The sequence below is a fragment of the Ambystoma mexicanum genome, chromosome 1p, assembly GCF_040938575.1.
Source record: "Ambystoma mexicanum isolate Mex_15411 chromosome 1p, UKY_AmexF1_1, whole genome shotgun sequence".
NCBI lineage: Eukaryota > Metazoa > Chordata > Amphibia > Caudata > Ambystomatidae > Ambystoma > Ambystoma mexicanum.
Window position 1 is genome coordinate 1,035,133,188 of NC_090921.1, and position 12,169 is coordinate 1,035,145,356.

The 12,169-nt window shown below is 50.1% G+C and overlaps 1 protein-coding gene across 2 annotated transcripts in view; it reads right to left on the reverse strand.

Moving 5' to 3' along the window:
- RFWD3 (ring finger and WD repeat domain 3) overlaps positions 1 to 12,169 on the reverse strand; it is a 580,144-nt gene that overhangs the window by 39,739 nt on the left and 528,236 nt on the right. The window lies entirely within an intron of this gene.

A 12,169-nucleotide genomic window follows, 5' to 3' on the forward strand; every position in this document is an offset into this window, starting at 1 on the left:
AGTAGTGTGCCAACGTGCACCATATACTACTATAACAACTAGTAATGGACCCATCTAGCCCAACTAATATGAGCCCTTTCCGACTCATTCACGATGCGCTGCCATGCCCACAAGGAGCCTTCATCCCAATGGCTAATGGCCTCACTAGACTGGGTTGTCACTGTCACCACCCATCCCCCTGACCCACTCCATTCCTGCCCAAACCCACCAACTCCCATCCACCCTCCCACCCCCCATTTCAAATCACCTTGGCCCAGAGCAGCACTCAGGGCACCAATAGAAGCAACAAGCCTGTGATAACTACAGACGCCCCCATTACCACCTCGCATAACTCGAGTTGTCACACCACTCCCAACAATTCAAATGACTTCTACACAAAACCCAATCCCAGACTTTTGCCAGCCTCGTCCTTCATTACTATGTGCTCCATTCGGGGTACAGACAGGCTAAATCATCCTTGCACACCTAGCCCTTCCAATAGAGAAATCTCTCAGGCTAACCCCATACTCCAACCTAACAAATTAACAGCGCACCATAATGCTGCACCTGAAAGAGACACACTGCCCATGTCCCCTTTGTCCCAGTCTACAGTCCCCCCTACCCCAAAGCCACTTTACAGCTTCAAAAGGTGCACTACTAAATGTACAATCTCTGGGAGCTTGTGCTATTGAGACCCATGACCGTATCCTAGAACAACTGGATCTACTAGTTGTAACTGAAACTTGGCTGCACCAAGCCTCAGGCCCACTACTAGCGCTAGCCATCCCACCAGGATTCAACATCACTAGGACCGATAGACTAAATGCCCTGGGAGGAGCATTGGCCAGAATCGCCAAATCCAACCTGCAACTTCAATCTTGCCCACTTGACTTAATAGAAGGATATGAACTTCTCCTTATTAAATTCACTACAAATCCGAAAACCACTATTAACATCTTGCTCATCTACAGAGCACCCAATAATACCACTCACCGTGAATTAGACATCCCACTTCTCTCCACCCCCACCTCAAACTCAACACCAAGTTCATAATCCTTGGCCATATGAATTTAGGTTTCAATGACAAACTAGACCACAAAGGCAATGCCTTCTACGCCGTATTCACAGATCTGAACTTCTCTCACATAGTACTCACGCTAAATACTGATGTTGCAATAGACTCCATTGAACCAATTGACTGAACAGACCATTATCTTATTAGTTTCACCCTCTCTAATCATGAGAAACCCCACTGCTCACCTATTAAAACGGACACGGTTGCACCAAGAAATATCCGTAAATTGACAGTACACAGCCTTAACCCCATTCTGGAGGAAGCCCTTTCTGTGAACACCCTCCCGAGCGACAATCCCAGCGGCCTAGCAGACATACCACAAATGCTTTACAACCACCACTGACTCTCTAGCCCCACTTACAACCAAAACTAGATGCCCAGACAAATTCTTTTCTGGTTCAATGACGAACTTTTAGTACTTGGGCGAAACAAAAGTTCCTTGGAACATACCATAAAAAAAAAAGAAAAAAAAATAACACCACAGACTCTGCCAATGCATTGCTAAAAGGTAACCAAATATATAAAGCAGCCATCATAGCTCACAAAGCGAATGCCTTGAATACACGCATCAGCGATGCTGCTTCAAATTCCAAAGAGCTCTTCACAATAATTAGAGCATTGGAAAATTCTGTCCCACCCCCTACACAAATCAACTCGAATAAAGTATGGTGTACAACCATACAGAACGCTCTAGCCTCTAAAATCCAAATGCTTCAAGCTAAAATTGTCAACAAAAGAAAATTATTGGCCAATAAAAATTTGCCGCCACCCACCATTGACAGAATCAGCGACAATACCAATAACCAATTCAAATTCTCCCTAGTAAGCCAAGCCCAAGTGCTAGACACCATCTCCAAATTAAAACCCTACAACTTTAAAGGCGACAGCTTTCCAGCACATTTTATCAAACATTTTATCAAACCACCCTCACACCCATCATTAATAAAATGTGTTAATGCCTCCTTCAGTACCAATACTTTCCCTACTAGGATTAAGGAAGCCTGGGTTACCCGGATGCTAAAAAAACCATCCTTGGGTGAGACAGTCCCAACAAATTATCGTCCCATAATGACTGTTCCCTTTTTGCTTAGAATAATTGATGAAATAGCCTATTCTCAAATTCATGTCACCTTGAACAAAACCACCTCCTAGGAGCGCGACAATCTGGTTTTCATCCAAATCACAGCACCGAAACGGCACTTCTGGATCTTAAAATCCAGATGGATTCCATAAACGACGCCAGCAAACTATGCATTCTCTTGCCATTTTAGACTTGTAGGCTGCATTCGACCTAGTCGATCACGACAAACTATGTGCTACACTAGCTAAGGATTTCCAATTCTCACAAGAAGCCACCTCTTGGGTTAAATCCTTCCTTGCTGATCGAACATCCCGTGTCTCCATCGGTAAGGAGGCTGCAGACTCCATCCCAGTACCATTAGGAGTCCCACAAGGATCCTACTTGTCGCCTACGCTATACAATGCATACACCAAGCTATTTGCTGCATTGGATGCCAGGGGTATCATTTACACAAATTTCAATGACGACACCCAGATTCTTATCCCCATCACTGGTAACTTATCTATTTGCTCTATTATCTGGTAGCTCAGTACTCATCCTAGCGCCAGGGTGCCTTCAGGTGTTTGTGTGCTCTATAAATGTGTCTAACATAACTATGACCAGGCATAAAATAAAATCCACGCAATAATCCAAAACTGGATGGTGATCAACAGTCTCTGCCTCAATGATGAGAAGACAGATGCTCATCAAAGGCTCCCCAGCCAGAATGAATGCCCTCCACGCTGATTACTCAGCAATCAATATCGACGGAACCCCAATCAAGTCCTATAGCAGGTAAAAACTTTAGGCGTCTACCTAGATGCCAGTCTAACAATGACCAAACGCTACTGCTTACACAGCGAACCCGATTGCATTAAGCTGGCAATTCCTTACACCTCAGAACTGCAACACCTTGGCCCGGGCGCTCATTGTATCCAAGCTAGATTACTGCAATGTTCTAATGTTAGGCACCTCGAACACCAACATGGCCAAACTACAATTGCTGCAAAATAAAGCACTGCGAGCAGCCCTCGGACTAAAGAAATCTGACCACATCTGCACCACCAAGAGGGAAGCCCGCTGGCACCCATAAAAGACAGAATCTTATTCAAATCATTCTGTATCTCTCACAATTGTCTCACTAAAAAAAGAACCTACGTACCCCTCAACAACACAGTCTCTCTGAACAAGTCAGTAAGAGTACTTAGATCAAATAAACATGCACACCTAAAGGTCCCACGCTACAAATGCTCCAGAGCCGGGGGAAGCAGCTTTCCAGTAATGTCCCCAAAAATATGGAACACTCTCCCGTTACTCACGATACATTAGCCATCCCACCAATGCTTCAAGAAGTCTCTAAAAACCTGGCTATTTAATAAATTCTAGGCCTCTTCACGTGTCCCGTTATCTCTTGAACGACCAGTGAACCCACTGCTGCCAGTGGTAAACTGACTGTTTTTAACTGTAACACTGTTTTCCATGTGTGTAAATGTTAATGATTGAAACTGTCCATTTATCGCAAGATGTGTGTAACTATGCTGTGACACCCATGGGTTTGGGTGTATAATAAATGCAATAAATAAATAAAATAAAACGGTCTTGTCAATGTTAGTGCAATGAGTATTAGAGTTGTGCTTGCATCTCTTCTGTATGATCCTTTGAATGATCCGATTTGGGGGGTAAGCGTAAGAAAATCGGTTCAACAAGTTCTTCGACATTGCTTTGCCTCAATTTCCATTTTATGGGAACATGGAGAAAGAGTGAAGGCATCTCGACTTTGTGTGTGGCAAACATTCATGTATGGCGAACTCTAGTATTGGAAAATGGTCTGTAAAGTATTGGTACTTGGTGTCCATTTGTGTATGACTTGACCTCGTTGACTTAAATAGTCTGCATTGTAATGTCATTTTAAATTATAGGAATACGTTCTGCTGTTAATGCCATCTTCCTTGTGATGGACCATTTACTTATCTTTTGGGCCATCTTGAATAACAGAATGCCAACCTGCCTGCTTGAGGATGTAGAACTTTGCTGTTGTATTGTCTGTTATTAGGACATTTGTATTTTATTTGGAATTGGAATGTGCATAGTGAGTGACATGGTTATTAATTCCAAAATATTCATGTATAGTGCATCTGTGTCCACCACTCCATGTTATGTTCCTCAGACGTGCCCCCTAACACAATAGAGATGCTCCTGTTAAAATAACTGTATATGGGAGCAATGCACAAAATGTCGCCTTGATAAGCTCTGTGGGCTCATCCAATTGAGCCATGGATCAACCCATGATCCTTCTGCCACTAATTCCTTCCAATCTGTGGTTGTTAGTGAGCATCGCGAGCAGAGCCAATCTTGGAATGGGCACAATGTAATCTCTCAGCATTACATGTGTACATGATGAGTGTTGGGTGAGATTTTCACATTTGTGAAAAATCTTCCTGACCTATATCAACCCCAGAACCTTTTGCTTGGACTTGGTAATTATTATACCTTGTCCCTAGGTGAGTGGGAATCTTTTTCCCCCTTTCACCTAGTCGTTTACTCTATTTATGGGTGAACTTTTTAGGTCTCTCCATAGTGTATGTTTGGAGTTATAGTTTCCTATAACTTTTGGGCTTAGGCTGGGTTGCCCCTTTGGGCATACCTGTTAATTTCTCTTTAATGAACTTGGGCGAACTTCTGTTCCCAAGGGGTAAAGAGGCATTTTAGTCCCCTTTACATTTCGTATAGGGAGCCAACACACCCCACCTTATGTGGCGTTCTGGGGGCGGCGGGGGAGATACAATGTATCCCCTTGCTTATTTACCTGTAGCATTTCTGTTACAATTGCGAGTTTACTTGAATGGCTGGTGGCAGTGGTTTTGCCTTAGTGACTTTTTAGTCTCATTACTTGCAGGCTGTTAATTCAGCATTGGTAATGCACAGAAGGACCACCATTCTGCTAGAATGGTGGGTTCCTTCTTTTTCGCCATTTTTAAGTATCCTTGCTGTTTCCGAGGTCTTCCCCTGCCATTCTAGGCAGGAACAACATCAGTGGAAGATTTGTCTTTGGTGGGAATCCTTTGTATTGCCAGTCCAGGCTGTAAAGTTTCTGAGAAGGCAGGAAGCGGGGGAGGAGTCCAAAACTCTGCAGCCCTTTGTCTTTCACCAAGCCTGAAAGGAACACACTCCTGGTGGGGGGCTGGCTGTCCTGATTGGACAGCCAGACCACCCCTTTCTGTAAACTGCAGGGCGAGATTGCAGAAGTTGTGCAATAGTTTGATAAATACTCCGAACCTGGAATCTGCTGACAAGGCGACCACTGGAGCTGAAACTGAAGAGGAAGATGAATAAAGGACGTCTGTAGTGCTTTCCAGCGGCCGGAGAGCCTGCTGTGTAACCAGAGCCTAATAAAACCCTTCCTTACAATCAACCTTGGGGTCCTGAATGCGACAACGCCTACCCAGAGGCTGGTGGGATCCACTAGTCTTGAGAAGACCTGCATTTATAGCCATCCCACAATTTGCTGAGACCTTGCTGGGCTTCAAACCGGCAATACCCTGGGACCTCGAGCCAGAATGCAGTGCATGGTCTCCCAAAGTCTGAATCCGTCCGAAACTTGGTGGACTCCTCCTGGACCCTCCAGAGACATGATTGGATTCCTTGAAGTTCCCTCACCAGAGTGCAGGACCAGATTATTGAAGAGAATCCGACCAGCGATTTTCGTTCATCTGCTTTCAAAAGGCGCCAAATCCACAGAGCCCCGAAAATATGCGAAGACCCCTCTGACTGCTGCTGCAAGTTCCCATCCAGTGTCCAGACCAAGAATCTGGGGACCGGGTCCTGTGCTGCTGCATCCACCCAGAAGCTCTTCTTTTCTCCTAAGGTATTATGCAAGCTTGGGTAATACTTACCTTAAGTCTGGTGTGCATCCTGTGAGGCTGAGTGGGTGATTTGTGTGGTTGGAAGTTGCCCATACCACTTACCCATGCCCAATACTGAAACGCATATAGGGGGCCTTCTCAGAAGTCCCTGAACACTGACTTGAAAGTTAATACTTACTTGTTTAAAGAAGATCGCCTATGGAACTTTGACATTCCTGCAACTGAACCCCATCTCAACCTGCCTACAGCTGGCATCTAGACCACTAGGGTCCCTCTTCTGCCTCAGAGAACTTGTGCAATAAACTAGGGAAGGACTGGATAAGAAAAGGATGCTGCTCTGAAAGTATAACAAGTGTAAAAGTACTTACTTGCTAAAGAAGTTAGTGTGGTAACTGTAGCTCTGTGAAATTAGAAGTTATAAAGTGTTATTCAGTGTATGCTTACCTTAGAGTTGCATTCTGCCTCTCTAAAAAGGGTATACGTTGCTTTGCTATCTTTGAATGCCGTTCCCCCCCCCTCTTAAAAGTAATACGTGCTGGTACTGTTTCATCATTGCTTAACTGAATGAGTGTAACAGTTTACCAATAGGGTTTATCTGCCTTCAATAACATTGTGTCATTCTTAAAGTGTAACATTGGGTTTTGCCTTCCCTGGTCTGCTTTATACAGATCTAAACGAGTATGGAAGTTAATACTTGTTTTATGTGTTGCTTGAAGCCCCCCCCCCCTTAAAAGTATATGGTGTTACTCACCTTGATTAGCTGCTGCGTATCTTAACTTGTAACCCTGAGTTATGCTTCCCTGAATTGCTTTGGTGCAATTCTAAAATAGTTTCATAAAGTTCTTACTTACCTTAGAAACTGTAGACAGAGATAGGCAAGACCAAACTTGGACACGGTGTGAATGTGTGTGGGTGTCATGTGTGGAAGAGACTGTGGTGTGTTGGCCGGTCCCAGATCTGGATGGAGGTGAGGAGACGCTAGCGTGCCCCATGAAAAGAGGAAATATGGAAGTTTGGCGCGTCACTTCCTAACAGCTATGCCAACTAACCAATCCACTAACAATTTCCTGAACTGTCTTTCTCCTAAAAAACAATCACTGGATTTCTGGGTCATACTGCCCCCAGCCAGTGACTGCCCTCTACCTAAGCCCCTCCTCTGGCAGCCATCTTCAGATTTGGTAGCACGTGAAGTGGCAGTAGGACCAAGAGAAGAGACGCAGAGGGGTAGGTGGGAGGGTTTGCATGCAAATGCCAGACCCATGCCGGAGAACAACAGTTACAGGTAAGTAACTTGTTCATTCTCCAGCATGGGGTCTGGTATGGATTCACATGCTCATGAATACAAGAATACATAGCAATACACACATGCACAACCAAGGGAGGTGGCAAGGCTCAACATTAAGCATCTCTTACCTCCTCACCAGGCTCACCTTCAAGTGAACAGGTTGCGCAGCACTGCTTGGCCAACTCTGGAATCCTGGTCGACGCAGTATAATTTCGTGAAGGTGTGCGTCGACCTCCACATAGCAGCCCTGCAGATGTCCACAGGGCACAACCAGACAGGAACGCCGTAGTTGCGGCGATAGCTCTGGTGAAATGGGCTCTCGGACGGCCAGGCAACGGTCGGTTTGCCAACCGGTGACAGTGCATGATGCAGCTGGAGAGCCACCTGGAAATGGAAGCCTTGGAGAGGGCCTTCCCTTGGTTCACAGAGCCAAAGTTCACAAACAGCTGTGATGTGTTCCGAAAACTCTTCGTGCGGTCCAAGTAGAACTTCAGCGCTCTAGCCACATTCAGCGAGTGCAAAGTCCTCTCGGCCGGCGACAAAGGTGATGGGACGAAAACAGGTAACACCAAGGGCTCGTTGAAATGGAAGTCCGACGGCAGGTTGGGCATGAAGGAGGGGTGCGTCCTCAGCACGACCCTCGTTGCATGGAAAGTCAAATAGAGGCTTACAGGAGAGGGCCTGGATCTCTCCCACTCGTCATGCGAAGGTGATGGCCAGCAGGAACGCCGTCTTCCACGACAGGAATTTCAGAGGTGCTGAATGCAGAGGCTCGAACGGGGGACCCATGAGCCTAGTCAGCACCACATTGATCTCCCACGCCGAGGCCGAAGCCTTCACCGGCGGGAACGAGCTGAAAAGTACTTTCATGAACTCCTTAACCAGGCCACAGCGACGATCGTCCCAGAGTTCTAGTGTAGCGGGAGATAGCCGCCAGATGGATCTTGATCGAGGCATGCGCCAGCCCCGCCTTGGCCAGGGACAGCAAGTACGGCAGCACTTGAGGGGCCGTAATCCATAGAGGGTTTATCTTCCGTGCATGGCACCAGGCGGTGAACATCTTCCATTTATGTCCATAGCACTTGAGCGTCGAAGAAGCCCTGGCCTTGGGAAGTACCTCCTTGCAGTCCGCCGGGATCTCGTATCCTCCAAACTCTAGCGCTGCAGGAGCCAGGCCTGCAGGTTCCGAGACCCCGGGTCGTGGTGCACAATCGCGCCTCCTTCCCTGGCGAGAAGATCTGTGTTCGCCAGAAGCTTGACTGGAGGGGACGCTGACATGTCCAGAAGGTCCGGGTACCAGATCTGTCTCGGCCACGCCAGTGCGACGAGGATCATCCTGCACCGGGACTTTGAGTTGACTGATGAGTCGCAGAAGCAACGGTGGGAACGCATAGAGAAACAGGACATCCCAGGGGAATGAGAACGCATCCCCCATGCTCCCCGGCGGGGGAAACCTGCGGGCGAACCTCCGGCACTTGGCGTTCGTCACCGTCGCAAACAGATCGATCTGGGGATTGCCTCATCGTCTAAACAGTAGGCCTACCTGATCCTGCTGACGATCCCACTCGTGGCAAGAGCGCAGCTCCCTGCTGAGTGAGTCGGCGACAGTGTTCTTCACTCCTGCCAGATGAAAGTGTACCAGGAACATCCTCTGGGCGACGGCCCAGTGCCAAAGGTCCTGCGCTTCCTTGGAGAGAGCTGGGGATCTGGTGCCCCCCTGCTTCCGAATGTAGAACATCGTGGTGGTGTCAGTGAAGACCCGCACCATGTTGCCCTTAAGGGACGGCAGGAATGACTTGAGGGGCCAAAACATGGCTCGGAGCTCCAGGATGTTGATGTGCAACGGCCTCTTCTCTGGGAGCCACAAGCCTCTTGCATGGAGATTTCCTGTATGTGCGCCCCATCCCTTCAGGGAGGCGTCCGTCATCACAGTCTCTTGATGTGCTGGGGTCTGCAAGTCCGTGCCCGCAGCGAGATGCGCACGAACACCCTACTACTGAATCGCTCGACGGAATGTCTCGTGGAGGGCGGTCTTGTCCTTGAAGCTTCCCACCGCTTGCATCCAACGGGCGTCGAGGAACTCCTGTAGTGGTCACATCCGCAGCCTGCACAGCCACACAAAGTAGATGCATGATGACATCATGCCAGGTAGGGACTTGATGGACCTCGCCCTGGCAACTTCCATGGTCAACAGCCGTTGTACCTTGCCCAGGATGGCTTTTATTATCCTTTCCTGCGACGGTGCGGCTAGGCGTGCCACTGTGTTGAGTCTCGCTCCCAGGAATGGAGCATCCTGAGATGGCTCCAAGCAGGACTTTGCATAGTTTTTCAAGAACCACAGTTCCGTGAGCAGGCGGGTGGTCCTCGCTGTGTGCCCGACGGCGAGTTCCCTTGACTTCGCTCCGATGAGCCAATCGTCCAGGTAGGGGTAGACGTGGATCCCCTGCAGACGCAGCCACGCCGCCACCAGTGTCAGGAACTTGGTGAAGACCCTTGGGGCCGATTTCAAGCCGAAGGGGAGGGCCTTGAATTGGTAGTGCCGCCCTTGGACCACGAAGCGCAGAAACTTTTGATGTCCTTTGTGAATGGGGAAGTAGGCATCCTCCAAGTCTAGCGACGGCAGGAAGTTGCTTTCCTCCAGCTGTCCCAGCATGTGCTGGAGGGTGACCACCCGGAACTTCTGGGATTTTATGCATTTGTTGAGGCGGCGAAGATCTAGAATGGGCCGCCAACTGCCGGTCTTCTTTCGGACGAGGAATTACTGCGAGTATACTCCAGAGCCTCTTTGGGACGCGTTCTATTGTGCTTTCTTAGCATTGCTTGTACCTCCAGCAAAAGCTGCGGAATGTGGTTTTATTTCCTGGCCATAGGTGGGAAACGGGGACTCTTCCCTTGGAACTCCAGAGTGTGTCCGTGGGCCAGGGCATCCAGCACCCAACGGTCAGTGGAGAGGGATTTCTACACGCCGACGAAGTTCGCCAGCCGGCCTCCCACCGGGGTGCTCGGGTGGGGGCTCGACGTCATGGCCGGTTCAGTCCTGCTTCGCCGAGGCCTTACCACCTTTGGCCCCTTGGCGATGACGATGTCCTACGGCCTTGCTGCAGCCTCTCTAGGCTTCCTGGGACGAACAGCGGCCCGCCTGACGGTACGAAGAAGAGCTGCTGCCGAATCCTTTGGAGGCACCCTGTGACTTGCCTCCGGAGGTCCGAAAGGACGGCCGTCATTGATGGAGCGTGCCCAAGGGATGGGCCATCTTGGTATCTGCCTTGATGGCCTGCAGTGACTCGTCCACTGCCTTGCCGAACAAGTTGTTCCCATCGAAGGGCATATCCAGTACCCTTGTCTGTACGTTCTGCCGGAAGTCGGCGGCCCTGAGCCAACCACACAGGCGAAGGCAAATGCTGTTGCCCATCTGGGGGAAGCCGGTGTTGGCAATGTCCGTGGCCACTGGGATGGCGTGGTCGGAAGCCACCTCGCCTTCTTGGAAGATTTCCAGGGCCCCCGCCCTCTTGTCATTCGGGAAGAAGTCCACGAGGGGGGCGATTTTAAACCACAGCTCCCCATCATAGCGGGCCACGATAGCGAGAGCGTTGGCCGCCTTAATAAGTCGTCGCCGACGACGAGATGACCCTAGGTCTCATGGCGTCCAGCTTCTTCCCCTTGCCGTCCGGTGGGGAAGAGGAAGTCGATGCCGTCGTCCCAGCAGATTTCTTCTTGACTGCCGCAGAGACCACCGAGTCCGGGGATGGCTGCGCTCTGAGGCACATTGGTGCAGAGTCTGGAACCCGGTACTTCTTCTCGTACCAGTCTCTGTGCGCCAGGGCCAAGGATGGGTTCTTCAGGAGGGCTAGCCCTTCGTCCCAGATGTCGGCCAACAGTGGGACCGAGAGCATGGTCTTCCTCTTGGCCTCTCGTCGCTGATGAAGGAATCCCTCCTTCTGCTCTTCGGGGTAAAGCTGAAAAAGCTCTGAGGCCCTAGCGATCATGGTGTGAAACGAGCCAATTTCATTGGGAGGAGAGGCCTGGGGTGGGGGCGACGGGAGATCAGTTCTGTCGCCGCCACCGTTGTCCGCCCCCGTCGTCTCGGTCTCCGTTTCGTCCCTAGGGGGAGGATGGAGTTGAAGGATGGTAGGGTGGGGGTGGATGGACCCACCTCCGCTTGGATGGAGGGCTTCCCGACGGTCGAGGCGCCGCTGGATCGTCTGCCGGAGGCAAAGGCTTCCTTGTCCTCATTTCTGAGCACAGGGTGTGCAGGCAGGGCAAGTAAGATATCCTCCGACCTGTCCGTCGATGGTTGCGACGGGAGCGTCGGCATCGGCGTGGTGTCCGGTTTCTCTTCGACCTGCCGTTCGTCGGCTCCCTCGTCGCTCTCCACATCCGCCTCGCTGGGGTCCTTCCCATAGGACCTCACCTTGACGAACTTCTTGTCCAGAGCTGACTTGAGGCCCGAAAGCTCGTCCCCGGAGGAGCTATCCGAGTCCGGTAGGACTATCGCACCCCACATTTTCTCTGTCAAGGGCTTCACGGGGGTCTTTTTGATGGGCAGTAAAGATGATTCCCTCCGGGTGGGCATGGAAACTCTTGGCTTGGAGGTTGCCTCCACTGAGCCACATCTGCGGTCTTAGCCAGGGACGCTGCCACTACCTCAATTGAAGCCTTAGCCTGGTGAATCTGGGCCTTCACGACCGTAGGTGCGCCTGAGGCCTACACCGTGGGAGGTGGGAGGGGGTGAGGGGAGGAGGGGTCACCGCCTAGCTCCCCCTTGGGCTTTCTCTGTTGGAACCAACTGGGGCTTCTCCCAAAGCTTCTCCGGGTTGTCCAACTTTCTTTTCATCGAGCCGGAGCGTTGGCTCGTGGTTGTCGGCGTTGGCAATGCTGCGCCCCGGCCTGGCAGCCGTGGACCCCGT